General features: G+C 50.4%; 1 long non-coding RNA gene across 1 annotated transcript in view; it reads right to left on the bottom strand.

Annotated features, from left to right (window-relative positions):
• Positions 1–500: 500 nt before the first annotated feature.
• Positions 501–14,513, bottom strand: part of LOC105709029 (uncharacterized) — an 86,854-nt gene continuing 72,841 nt past the window's right edge. Inside the window, exon 11 of the long non-coding RNA XR_010343621.1 lies at positions 501–4,370. This is a non-coding gene — a long non-coding RNA (uncharacterized LOC105709029). The remainder of the gene's footprint in view (positions 4,371–14,513) is intronic.

Raw genomic sequence — 14,513 nt, 5'->3', positions numbered from 1 at the left:
TTAGGATGGCGAGAACAGGGTAACAAAGTGCTCTTTTATGTTACCTAATATTTTTGTCTACATAATTATAATAGTTTGCTAAACAACATAAATATATTAATATTTTTATAGATTAATGTTAATATTTTTATATGTCAATGTGTTAATGTTTTTAAAGGTATTAATGCCAGGTGATTTGGGATGCTTTTTCCCTGCTGGTAAGGAAGGGGATGGAGGAAGGCAGGCATCCTATACACTAGCCGAAGACAGTAATTCTTCCAAAGAACTGGAAGGCTGGTAAATGTTCTGAACCTCACTTGTCTGATGTGGCTTCATTTTACCCTCGCACTTGAATGATCATTTATGTTCAAAGCCATTTCCCCTCAGAGCTTTGAAAATATTGCTCCATTATTTTCTTGTATCCAATTTTGCTGATGAGGAATATGATATCAATCCAACTCTTGTTCCTATGCATAGTGGGCTGGAGTGAGTCACCCAAAAAGATACGTTCAAGTCCCAGTCCCAACCCCCAGCACTTGTGAGTGTGACCTTATGTGCAAGGAGAGTGTGTGCAGATATAATTAAGGATCTAGAGATGGAATCTTTTAGGGTGGGCCCTAAGTCCAAAGACTGGGGTCCTTATAAGAAGAAAGAACGCAGAAACACAGAGAAGGCTACGTGGAAATGGAAGCAGGCAGCAGGGTCACGAAGCTGCAGGCCAAGGAGTGCCAAAGTTGACAGGAGCCACCGAGCTAGGAGAGAGGCATGGAACAGGCCCTCCCTCAGAGCCTCCAAGAGGAATCAACCCTTCTACACTTCAGAACTGTGATCATTAAATTAATGTTGCTTTAAATCACCCGGTTTGTGATAATATGTTATAGAAGCCCCAGGAAGTGAAAATACAGTTGACCCTTGAGCAACCTGGGTTTGTGCTGCAGGGATCCACTTACAGGCAGGCCTCCTTCCCCCTCTGCCACCTGAGACAGCAAAACCAACCCTTCCTCCTCCTCCTCCTCCTCAGCCTACTCAACACGATGCTCCACTTCCACTTAGTAAATAATAGATTTCCTCTTCTTCATGATTTTTTTTTCTGTTTTCTTTTCTTTTCTTTTTTTAGAGACAGGGTCTTGCTCTGACCCCCAGGCTGAGTGCAGTGCCACCATCATAGCTCACTGCAGCCTTGAACTCCTGGGCTCAAATGATCCTCCTGCCTCGACCTCCCAAAATGCTGGGATTTGAGGCATGAGCCACCACACCTGGCCCTGTGATTTCCTTGATACCATTTTCTTTTCTCTGGCTTCCTTTATTGTAAGGATACAGTATATATAATACATATGACATACAAAGTATGTGTTAACTGTTTATGTTATTGGTAAGGCTTCCAGTCAACAGCAGGCTATTAGTAGTTAAGTTTTAGTGGAGTCAAAATTTACACCCAGATTTTTTTACTGTACAAAAGGTCAGTGCCCCAACCCCCAAATTGTTCAAGGGTTAACTGCGCTATATAAGTTGTTTTTTTTTTTTTTGTCTCTCTCAGGAGACTTCTAGGACTTTTCCTTTATCTTTATTGTCCTAAAAATCTTGCTTACATGTCCATGCTTGTGTTTCGTTTTGTTTGGCCGGCTATGTGTGGGCCCTTTAAATCTGAGCACTTATGTCTTTCTTTGGTTCTGGAAAATTCTTTTGCTAATTCTTTAAGTGCGACCTCCCCCCCCCCCGCTTATTTCTATCTTATCCTCCTGGTACTCCTTATTTAAATGTCCTCGGTGTTGACTAACTGTCCTTTTACGCTGTCTGTCATCTTACCTGCTGCGTCACTCCTGGAGAAATTCTTGCCTTGACCTTTTGGCTCTTCTTTCTTCACCTGTGCTCATCCCGCAATTCCATCCATCAATTCTGAAATTTTTGTTCAGCTAACAAAATGTTCATAATCTTAGCTAATTCTTTTTTTTTTTTTAGACAGATTCTTACTCTGTTACCCAGGCTGAAGTGCAGTGGTATGATCTCAGCTCACTGTAACCTCTGCCTCCCAGGTTCAAGCGATTCTCCTGCCTCAGGCTCCTGAGTAGCTGGAATTACAAGCACTCGTCACCATGACCAGCTAATTTTTGTAGTTTTAGTAGAGATGGGGTTTTCCCATGTTGGCCAGGCTGGTCTCGAACTCCTGACCTCAAGTGATCTGCCCACCTCGGCCTCTCAAAGTGCTGGAATTACAGACGTGAGCCACTGCGCCCGGCCACTAATTTTTATTGTATGGGTCAAATGACTTTACATCTTTTAGAGTACATTAATTTTTCTTACCCCAAAGTCCCTACTACTTGTGCTGTTGCCTCTGTCTCCTTGGAGCTAACTCCCTCACTCATCATCTGAATACTCCTGCTCTGTATCAGCTCTCCTCAAACATGTGGCCATTCTTGATTCTGCCTTCCCGTCTGAGGCTGAGCGCTGGCAATTCTGTTTGCTCACCCTGCTTGAAGGAAAAGGGAACAACTGTTGAGAGCAGAAGATGGGCCTGGCCACACCCGTCATCTCGGAGTGAAGGATCCTCACTCCTTCTAGGACTTGCCCAGGCCCAGGAAATCCACTGTTTGATACCAAACCTATCACACGCATCTGCCCCAGGCATCCACTCCTGTGGGTAGAGGTGACAAACTATGTAAGGGCCACTCGCTGCTCCTGCTGCGATACCTCAGCCAGTCGCCTGTCCACTGTCCCGGTGACACCCTTCTCTGTCACCACCAGCCACTTCCACCTTGAGGCCCTCTCAGGGTCAGGCCCACTGCTGTTTCCTTGGTAATCTGTTCCCATCTACTTTCCATCTTCCCTCAAGGGTTATAGCCCAGCTTATTTTCTTTTTCTTTTTTTTTTTCTTTATTTTTTTGGGATGGAGTCTCTTGTTCTGTCACCCAGGCTGGAGTGAAATGGTGTGATCTCAGCCCACTGCAACTTCCATCTCCCGGGTTCAAGTGAGTCTCATGGAATAGCTGGGATTACAGGCACCTGCCACCACGCCTCATTTTTTTTTTTTTTAAATGGAGTCTCACTCTGTCACCCAAGCTGGGGTGCAATGGCATGATCTCAGCTCACTACAACCTCCACCTCCCAGGGTCAAACAATTCTCCTACGTCAGCTTCCCAAGTAGCTGGGATTACAGGCACCTGTCACCACACCCAGCTAATTTTGTATTTTTAGTAGAGACAGGGTTTCACCATGTTGGCCAGGCTGGTCTTGAACTCCTGACCTCATGTGATCCACCCACTTCAGCCTCCCAAAGTGCTGGGATTACAGGCATGAGCCACCACACCCAGCCCAAGCTTATTATGCTTCAGCACATATAAGAACTTTGCCAAAAGTCTTTTCTTTATGTCTATGGTTTCTTTTTTGGAGAGACAGAGGTTGTAGGGTGTCCTCAGAATTCCATTGTCTCATACCTTCTTCAGGCTTTTCTATTTCTAATCAGGACAAAAGTCCAGAACTGTCTTTTGATTCTGATATTCACTGCTATTAACTGAGCTCTTGCAAGATGTCAGGCAGGAAAATTAATATGCACATTTAATAGAGGGGTAAACTAAGGCAAGGAGAGGTTACTTGTCTCTGGTCACAGAAGAACGAGTGAGTAGTAGCGGTGGAATTTGAGTCTGGATGTGGCTGATTCCAGAATCCAAGCATTTGAGTCCCCTACGTGTTAGCCTTAGAAGAAGTTGCTTATGCCACATCCTATTTCTTGATATTGGTTTGTGCATTTGTTAAAGATTAGTGGAGTAATGGGTCTCACTGGCAGTGACTTTGTTCCCCCAAAACATGTGGCAATGTCTGGAGACATTTTTGGTTATCACAACACGAGAGGAGGTGTGCACACTGCTGGCATCTAGAGGTAGAGGCAGGGATGCCACCAGATGTCCTACAACACACAAGTCAGTCACTCTCCTGACAAAGATGTATTCAGCCTCAAATGTCAGTAGTGCTAAGTACCACCAGTAGACGCCCCAGTGTAGAGCATCTGAAACCTCTTCCAGCCTTGAAAGTTCATGGCAGTCTCCCATAGCTCCCCTGTCAGTGACATCCGTGTTAAATGCAGGAGGGTGTCCCCAGAAACCCCTAGCGGCCCAGGCTCGCCAATGTCTTAAGGGAATAGATTTCAAAGGTGACGCCTATGAGCCACTCCCATGCCTTAGAGTTCTGGTGGTCCACCTTCTGCCCTAGGGGCTCCAGCCTCAGGGACTCCAGACTCTACACAAGCCTCAGCACCATGTTCACATTCACCATGTAGATCCCCATGAGGCAAGACGTGACGACTGCAATCCAAATTCTGGGGTTCTCCCTCACTGTTTTCTTCCTCTCCTTTTAAACAGGCAGCCAGGCTCTGTTCTGCTTCTTAGTCTCAAGGATCTCTGCAGGATGGAAAGCAGAAGAGCCCCTCAACAGTCAGGGAGAAGTGAGCCAGAAACGGCAGTACCTCGGGGAGGTGGTCAGATCTGGGGGGCACACTGAAGCGTGGTGCACCTGGGAGCCAGCCCCTAAGACTGGGAAATCCAGCCCTGCCAAGATGTGCAGGCCCCAAACAGGCCTCTGCAGCAGGGGTACCTGGGAATCCTCCCAGGTGACTGCAGCAGCCTGGGCCAGACTTAGTAGACACACTGCCAGGGACCGAAGGGCCTCTGGAGGGTCCTACGCAGCTGTGTTCAGGGTGAGGGGCAGAAGCTTAAAGCACCACTGACCCTGCCTGAACTGCAGTCACATGGTAAGAGGAAAGACAAAGACGGAAGCCTGCAAGCTGAAGTGGAGGGCGGGGACCAAGCCTGGGCTCCTCTCCACCCTGTGATTTGACCTACTGTGGCTGGTGCCATTCCAGAGCCACCCTGGGACTGGCATGAGGCATCTTCCAGCTGTTCTTTTACCTCTGGCTCCCATGGGCTTATTTGAAAATACCTGCCTGCCTTTCCCTTCCAGCTCCTCCTGGGAAGCCTGACCTCATCCAGTGAATAAAACAGGAACAGGCTAGATGTGGTGGCTCACACCTGTAATCCCAACATTTTGTGAGGCTGAGGCGGGCAGATCATGAGATCAGGAGATCGAGACCATCCTGGCCAAAATGGTAAAACCCCATCTCTACTAAAAATACAAAAATTAGCTGGGTGTGGTGGCAGGTGCCTGTAATCCCAGCTACTTGGGAGGCTGAGGCAGGAGAATTGCTTGAACCAGGGAGTCGGAGGTTGCGGTGAGCCAAGATCATGCCACTGCACTCCAGCCTGGTGACAGAATGAGACTCCGTCTCAAAAAGGAAAGAAAAAAAAAAAAAAGAACAGGAACAGAGGCATGGGACACAGCAAAGGTGCCATGTGACCTTGTCCTGGTCCCAGCTTGCCCAGTGTCATGGTGGTGGTGGAGTGAACCAACCTGACTTTCTCCTCTATTCTCCCCCACTGACAGGAACAAAGGCCAGGAGGAAGAGGCCTTAAAGCTAAAAGGTGCCCTTGAGGCCCTGTCTCAAATTCCCTTCGGGCATGGCCATTCCTCACAACCTGATTCCTGGTGGCCTCTCTCTGTGCAATGGCGAATGGAGAAATAAAATCTTCATTTATCAGACCCTGGTTTTAGAACTCAAGTCCCATTTCCCTATGGACTCACAGGAACATTTTGGAGATCGTTAATCTTCATTTCTGATTGATTTTCTGTCAATATTTCCCCCACCCCAACCTTTCCATCAAATAGTTAATGAGCTGTAAACAAACACTTGGATGCACGGGGGAGTGGTTTTCCAAGAAGCCTTTTCCACGGGGAACCAAGGCTGGGCAGTACAAACCACACCCTCTGGTTTGCTGTGGGTGCATCTGTACGCCTAATTTTTCTCACATGGGGTTCCCCAGGACTGGTGAAGTGAGAACAGCCTCCCCTCCCCCCAGGCAAAGCAAGTAACAATTACTCGCCATAAAAGAGAGTGCCCTGAATAAAACCAAATCTCTCCCCTCTGCCTCCCGCCCCTGAGTGTAGCCGCTTCTCCAGGTCAAGGGCTCTAGAAGGTTCACCTGCCGGGAGGTGGCAGAACCCAGGAGCACCAGAGGTATCCGTCCCCCTCCCGGCAGGGCATAGATGGATTGAGCTGGGAAAAATTTGAAGCCTGTGTTCCTGTGATTGGGGAGGCCTGGGCCCACCCACATGGCACCGCATGGTCAGGGTGATGCAGGAGGTTCCCGAGGGGCCTGAAGACTTAGAAGGTCCCAGAGATGACCGTGGTGGGGACTGCGTGCCGGCCCGCACAGTCTGGTCTGTGTCAGCCCTGGGAGTGACATGCAAGACCCCTCACCGCGGGTCTCAGTTTCCTCATCCATCCTGCTTCCCTCCCAGCGGTGTTAGAAGGATCTGGGGACAAGCGCTTGGAAAAGTCTAACCGTGTCACAGATGTCAGAGGGACCCCTTTGGCCCCCAGGGTCACAGAACTGTCCTCCCCACTGGCCAAGGCCCAGGAGTTCCTCTGCAGCCCGCCTGAACGTTAACACGCAGGGAAAACTTCAAGGAAAACATACAGCTGATAAAAAATTAATGCTATATGTAACAAAGCAGAATGAATATTTAATCCGTGCTTTTATGCGAAACCACATAACCAGGCAGCCCCACGAGTCGGCCCCTCCCCGTGCCTGCACCCGGCAGCGAAGCAGTTAAGCGGCTGGCAACAAGCAGCTCCTAATAAACACTCGGCTAATTCTGTAGGAAAAGCACTAATTAGAAAAGCAATAATAATCGGTGTAATTGCTCTAAATTACCCTCCTAACAGAGAATGGTGCTCGGAGCCGGGAACGCAGCTGCCGCCGCCCAGCCCTGCGCCCCGCGCCTGCGGCCCTGCGCTCTGCTGCCCCCTGGCGGTCCCCGCGCTCCGCGCCCCCTGGGCTGCGAGGAGCCGCCGCACGAACCCCGACGCTCCGGTGCCCCCTGGTGCCCGCACGGCCACACTGATCTGCGGACCGACGGGAGGCCTACGGATTCAGGATGGCTCCTTGGACTCTCCTCACGCTCCCCGCCCTCCGCTTCTCCCCGGGGCTGTAAGGAACTGGGTGGACCCAAGAAAGAGAGGACAGGGCCAAAACAGTAATGGGATACGTGAACCTCTCAGCGGTTCCCGGAATTAGGGATGCTGCGGATTTAGGGGATTGCTGTGGGCATGGGGGTTGCTGGGGGGAAGCAGGGCCCTCCCTCAAGTGTAGAAGGTCAGGATTTTAGGGGAGATGACACGTTCTGGGGAGAGAGCCAGGACAGGATGGCCAGGGCTGCTTTTGAGAGGCCTAAAATTAACAAGGACGCTGAGTCTTTCTGGTGGATTTGCGAACCATGGACAGGGTCACTAACAAGAGCTGCTCATCCCTGCCCCAAATGCTACTGGGCTCAGCCGCAGTTTTCAGAGTAAGTCTGGGCCTCAGCCTGTGTGTGTCTCAGCCAGCCCTCCTCAGACCAAACCATATACATACATCTACACATACATACACACGCTTGTACACAGACATACATATACATACATACACATTTATATACACATGCATATACATACATACACACATTTATACTCACGCATATACATGCATACACATACACACATATTTATACACATATACGCATATACATACATCCTTATACACATACACATATATATACAATTATACACACATATACATGCATATGCATACATATACACACAAACACATATACACATGTATACAAACATGCACACCCACACACCCATATACATACATATACACATACACATATACATACACACATACACAAATACACATACACATGCACACATACACATACACACATGCTCACACATATATGCATACACAGACATATACACATGTACATAGACACACATGCACACACCACACTGGAAGCTGCTGAGGGGCAGGCCCCCTCTTGGTGCCTGATGCCTGGAGTAGCCACTCACCAAATGCTGGATCCATGTATACCTGGAACAGGCTGGATGCCGACCTGGGGGAAAGTGCACCTGGGATGGGAAAGCAGGACGTAAAGCTGTGACCAAAAGTACCAGCAAGAACCAGAGAGGGATCCAGAGATGCCCCAGGGGACAGAGGAGCCCGCTGGCTGGGAGGTCAGGAAATAACCCTGGAGGAGGCAGGGTCTCCACTGGCCCCTGGAAACTGACACTAGAGGCTTAGAATGAGGACCGGGGGACTCGAAGGGTTTCTAGTACCCCCAAATCCCTCAGTAAGGGGAATGGGGAGGGGCGGCCTCCAACCAAAATCAAACTTCTGCTCCCCTGTCCACCAGCCCTCACATAACCATGCCCCTTTCTGACAACCAGGGCAAAATCCCACCCTCTTCTGTTTTCAAGCAAGCTGAGGGGCGGGGGGGTCAGTGTGAAGGGGGCTGTCCCTCCGACCCACTGCACTGATGCCCTGGCACTGCACTTTCTGCCTGAGACCTGCAGACCCTCCACACACACATGCTCCTCATCCCCACCTGCCAGTCACCAACCACATGGAGTCCGCTGAGAGTCTTGCTCCTCGTGCCTCTGCCCCCAGGCCTGGGACCTGAGTATTCAGTGCTGAAGAAAGCTGAAGATCAAGGAGTCCCAGCTGGAAACCAAGGCACGTGCTGTCCTGCCAACCCCCATGCAGCCTCCCCACAAGACTTAAGCTTTTGCTAGAAACATCCCACAAGGTAAAAGAATGGACATTCATGACACGAAATGGGCATTCCCTCCCCAGAAAGCCTTGCTTGACTTAGCCGTCATTAACCTTGGAAACTATGGCATAGCCCAGGAGATATGGCTTCTCCATCATGTGATTGATCTAAATCAGTGGTTTCAGAGGGAGCACATATCCATGGGATATGTCCAGTGGGAAATTTGTGGATGAGGAGGGGATAAGGGCTTCTGGGTTCCACCGCTCCTTAAGCAAGCAGCTCCACCTTCACATCTACAGAGGCCAGACAGCCTGGTAACCACATGGCTAGGCTGGGAACGAGACCACCTGGGTTCAAATCCTAGCCTTTTCACTCACACTGTGTGACCATTGGCAAGTTCCTTAACTTCTCTGTGCCCCATTTCCCTCATCTATAAAATTAGGATGTTAGTAGTAGTAACTGAACTCATGGGATTGGTGGGAAAAGATTGAATCAACACAGGTAAAGTGTTTGGCATACAGTAAACAATAGATGTTAATATTATCTGGTTTATACAATGGAATTCTATATATGCTTGAAATAAGACAAAAAATGTTTGAATACCACTGGATTTAATGATCTCCAAGGTCCCTTCTGGCTCTAAAATTAGCTGATTTTAAGATGATATCTTAACTGTGACTTTTGCATCTCCAAGCCCTTGCCCCTGCTGTTCTCTGCCAGATAGACCATTTCTTCCTGTCTGCCTAGTGAACACTGACTTGTCCTTCCAGACTCAGTTTAACAGCTGCCTCCTCCAGGAAGTGTTCTCTGCCTGCTCCAGGTAGAATCGATCCAGTCTCCCCTTCTCACAGGTTCCCAGCACACTTTTAAAATAACACGGAGTCCCTGATGCCTGTGGTATCCCATACGTTTCCTTGTCGCCCTTGTACAGGACCCACAGACTCCTGGAGAGCCTACTCACATCTGTAGCCCCCACGCCTGGCCTAGAACAGGCAATGTATTCATCAGTTTCATAGTGAGGAAACTGAAGCACAGAGGTGTGAAACAAATGGCTGGAAACACTCACTAGATCAGAGCTGGGAGGAGAAACCAGGCCTCTGGACCACTAGACAGGCTCTGAGGCTTCTCTCAAGGGCAAAGGGCAGGGTGGGGAGAGTGTCACCATCTCAATTCCAGGGCAGGCTTTGGCACAGCCAGGTAGGGGCATCTCTGTTAGGGCTGAGAAGGACTTAGATGAGGGACCAGCCCCACCACCAAACACAGAGGCAGTAGCATCACCAATGGGGTCTGGGACCCCATCTCACATCTGGACCATTGCAGTGCCTTCTAACTGGCCTCCCCATTTGCCCCGTGTCCCCACCTCTACTCCACCCACCACATGGCAGCCAGAATGACCTGGTGAAACATGAGTCGAATCAGGCCCCTCCCTGCTCAAAACCCCCAAGGCCCATCTCATTCACCATTAAAGCCAAAGTCCTCTCAATGGCCTCCAAGATTCCACATGTTCGAATCCAACCACAATTGCTCCATTTCTCTTCCCTGCCCATTTCGTTCCAGCCACTCAATAGACACTGGCCCACTCAATAGACACCAAGCACAATCCCACCTCGCATTGCTCCCCTCCCGCAGACAGCCACGTGGCTAACTCCGCCACAGCTTTCAGACCGCTGCTCAAGGGCCCTCAGTGAGACCTACCCTGACCACCCTACCTAAAAGAACAGCCCGTCGTGCCCACACAGAAGGCCTGCCCCTTACAAGAAAAGTAGGTCTATTTCTTTATCTCTGTCTTCCCCACTGGACTAGACACTCCATAAAAGCAGGCATTTTACCTTTTGTCTACTGACGCAGTCCCACATGTGAAATTGAACCCAGCATACGACGTGAGTTCAAGAAACGCTAAGTTAATTAAACAGTTGTAAAGTCACAAAGAAATGAATTTCTAATGGTGGAATTTCAGGCACCACATGCATTGCTGATGGACATGGCACAGTGCCAAGCAGGTGATGGGTGCCTGAAACTCCCCATGGCATGAGGGGCCTTCTTGCTTTTGCAAGCGCCTTTGCTAGGAAAGCCTGCTGAGTGCAGCCACTATTGTGTTGTTGGATTGTCAGTTGGTTGATTTTCTGACTGTGAGTGCATCTTGGGGGCACACCCTGCTTCCTCCAGTGTAAAATTAGCGGAGACGCACACCATGTACACCGTCCCTCTTCCCAGTGGCCTCTCCTGACTTTAGGTCCCCACCCCCAATTGTTTCTGACCCAGTCAAAAGGAAATTTTAATTTCCAATTAATTAGACCTGAATTTGGTGCCCCTCGTCAAGTTACAGGACTGCCCCCTCCCAAGAGAGGGGGGCTCTCCGCCCACAGGTGGCCAACACTTGACACTGCCTCTGCCGAGAGAGAGACAAAGGCCCCCAGCCCTGCCATTGTCTCGGCTGGAGTTCACGGGCAGGCAGGCACAAAGGCTGGATGAATTCTTCATGACCCTCTGAAAGCGCAGCTCTTCCCTATCTTTGGCCACAGGTGGGCCCTTGAATGGGTGAGAAAGACATCATCTCAACCAACCAGTGTCCCATCCAACATGGCTCCCAGTCTCCCTCCCCAGCCTCCTGCCCTGGCGCTGCCGCACCTGCAGTCCGCTGAAACCAGAAGCCCCGGGCCAGGTCAAGGCAAGGGCGCCCCGCACACGGCACAATTCCCCTCCTTCCACGACACAGCCCTGCTGCTGTGGCTTGGCCCTGGCTCTGGGGGCAGGGGGTGGGGGGAAGCGGTCCCCTTCCCTGCTCTGGAAAGGGTCTCCAGGGCGCAATCTGCCCTGCTTTCCCTTGTATTAATATAAGGGAAAGGCCTGGGGTGGAAGATCTCCCCAGCCAGCGTCCTCTCCATCCTCCAAGAGTCCCTCCTCACGGGTCTCCATCTTCCCTGCAGGGCCTGCTGTGCCGTGGCGCCCTCTGCTGGTGGGTCCCATGCGGTGCTAGAGTGCTCACCTGGTCCTGGCTCCCTGAAAGCCCATGTCCCCTTCCCTCAAGTTCCTCCCTTCCTCAAGAAGTCCTTAGAGGGAAGAGGAGGCAGTCCTCTGGCCAGGTCTCTTCTCCAGAGATAAATAGAGGGGGAATGGAGAAAAAAACGAGGCCTGGGGGAGGGAGGCTGGGATTTGAGTTAATGAGCTATGTATTTTCCTTTCTCTATAATCCACGGTATTGGATGCAACAGCCAATTTAACTTAGCCATGGGATAATCTGTCATAGGGTTGTTAGGATGCAGAGGCTGGGGTGGGATGAGGATTGGTGGGCAAGACAGGGTCAGACAGAACCGGGGGCCATCCCAAGTGCTTCCTAGCAAACCTCCTGGGGGCGGGGTGGGGGGGGCGGCATACTCAGTGCACCAGGGACCCAAGGAAAGGAAGGTGGATTGGGTCAAGAATTCCTCAGGGGCAGAGCTAGGATGGGGCCAGGAAGGGAGGGAAGACCCAACTCCAGCACAAGAGAGCCCTGCCAGGTCAAAGGGCACCCCAGCTCTCCCCTAAGAACAGCAGTGTGTCTGTGCAGCCCTCCAGAGCCTGGGACCCAGGGTCTTCCTGCAGACTGTTGGATCTGTGTGACTCATGGATGGATGGCTGGACTGGATGACTAGATCCATGGATTCATGAGTGAGCGTCACTCACATCTTCCATGCATCCTAGAACGTGACAGAACCAGGACATTCTGGCCTCCTTTCTGTGTCCCTTCTGTGTGTTTCCCTTAGAGTCAGAAATCAGAGGACCTCAAGTCGGTGGTCTTAGAAGGCAACTCATTTTACACAGAAGTTGGGTGACCTTATATTCTGGTTTGCCCAGACAGCTGTCCCAGTCTCTGCCTTTGACCCAGGGAAATTAATAATTCCTTTCACTCACAAGATCATCCTGGTGTGGACAATAAATATGATCACCCTACAGAAGAAACTGAGGCTGAGATGCAGTCACTGCCTACAGTTGGCCTATGGCCAATACCCAAGTCTCCTAACATCCTCTGCTCTTCCTGCTAAGCTGAACTACTTCCAAACCCCAAGACCTAACACTCAAGGCTGCAGGATCAGACCCCACCTGTCCACTGGGACCTCCCTCTCCAGGAAGCCCTCCCTGACTAGGACAGCCTGCAGAGACCCACCCACAGCTGAACTCTGCCATCAGTACTTGCCATCCCAGTCCTGTTCACAGCACTAAACTTGTTTCTCCACCAAAACGTGGCTGGGCCAGAGGGGAGTGTGGAAGAGGAGAATAGACAGGTAGCAGGGGCCAGAGGGCCAGGGTCTAGAATCCATCACTGCACACTTCTCCTCTGGGCACCTGACACAACAGTGGCCTGAAGCCCCAACTAGAAGGTGGGGAGCCACACATTTGAATGGGAGTGGAATGAAAATGCTTATTTGGCCATTTACCTCCCATGGTCCTGGGCAGAAAGGCAGGCCAGGCGCTCTCTACCAAGAGTCTGATAGTTTCCTGATGGCCTGTGACTTTGACTTACTTCCATCTCACCACTGTGGGCTGCAGAGGCACTCTCTGGCCCCTCTGTTGCCTGGCCAGCCCACTTTTCTAACTGCAGTCTTCCCGGGGATGTAGCAGTAGGTACAAGTTGGGTAGTAGATTCTCTCCCCCAACCCTGTCTCCTCTCAGGAGGTATGAAGTCCCCCTCCTCCACGGCCCCAGCCATCCCATTTCTGAATAGACCACGCACCTCTCCCACTGTCCAGAGCTCTCAGAATCCTGTCTCTTGCCAACCAAATGGCTGGCCACTGTCCACTCCCTGGAATGTAGCACCACCTAGTGGCAGCCTGCAACCTGACAGTGCTGCAAATGAAATTTCAGCGCAGCAAGTCTTTACTGACTATCAACCATACATAAGGCATTATCCCAGGCCTTCAAGACAGGTGGGCAGAAAATCACAACGACAAACAAACAAAACCTTAAGATGGGCTCCCTGCACAGGAAAGCACTTGCCTTCCAGTGGGGAACTGAGCCTAACACGGTGCAACAGAAGCAGTAATAGCATGATGCTTGCGGGCATAGACTTCTGAGTCAGACCGTCCAGGATTCAAATACTAGCTCTGGCACTTACTAGCTGTGCTATTCCAGGTACAGTATTTCACCTCAGTAAGCCCCAGATTTCTCTTTTGTAACATGGGATCAACAAAAATGCCTCTCTCAAAGGGATGTTGTTAAGAACTGAGTTGAAGTATTAAAATACTCAGCACAGTGCTTGGCAGAGGGTAAGTGGCTTTTAAGATGGATGCTATTACTGAAATGGTAAAATGATTCATTCAGGCTTAGTCTTGTAAGAATTCAGGAAAAGGTTAACCCAATTATGAACTGGAAGTATGACAGAGAGAGTAATGGAAGAGGTAAGCACTGAGCAGCGCTCTGCAGAAGATGCAGGCTTGTGACCATGAGCAAGGCTTCATCTGTAAATGGAGATCACACTAAGTGCTTAAAGGTAGGGACCTCAGGTAATTCTTCAGGTAACATCTTTCATCAATAAACATGTACTGAGCACCTACAATGTGGCAGGTTTTGGAGATTCAGAGATGAAAAGATACGATTGCTGATCTCAAAATCACAATCTGGCTCATATCACAGAGAGAAGAGGTGATGGGCTTCTGATCCCCACCCAGATCCCTGCACCAAACCCAGAAGATGAGGGTGAGGGCCATCTGTGAGTACTGTGTCCTCGGCAGGCAGAACCTCCAGGGATGTTCTGGGGAGATGAGATGGCAGATCATGATCAGGGTCACGGGCCCAATCGCTCCTCTCAGGCTGCTCCTCTGCAAGGCCTCCTCCAGCCATGCTCCTCCCCTTCCCGCTCTGGTCCACAAGCAGGAGTGTTGGGAATGTAAGGTTCATGAGAGGAGGGGTCCAGCCCATCT

Source organism: Aotus nancymaae, unplaced genomic scaffold (assembly GCF_030222135.1).
Source record: "Aotus nancymaae isolate 86718 unplaced genomic scaffold, 86718_ANA_hifiasm-v0.15.2.pri h1tg000020l, whole genome shotgun sequence".
In the NCBI taxonomy this organism is placed as follows: domain Eukaryota; kingdom Metazoa; phylum Chordata; class Mammalia; order Primates; family Aotidae; genus Aotus; species Aotus nancymaae.
The sequence above is the reverse complement of the archived record's forward strand: the minus strand, read 5'-3'. Positions and strand labels throughout refer to the sequence as shown.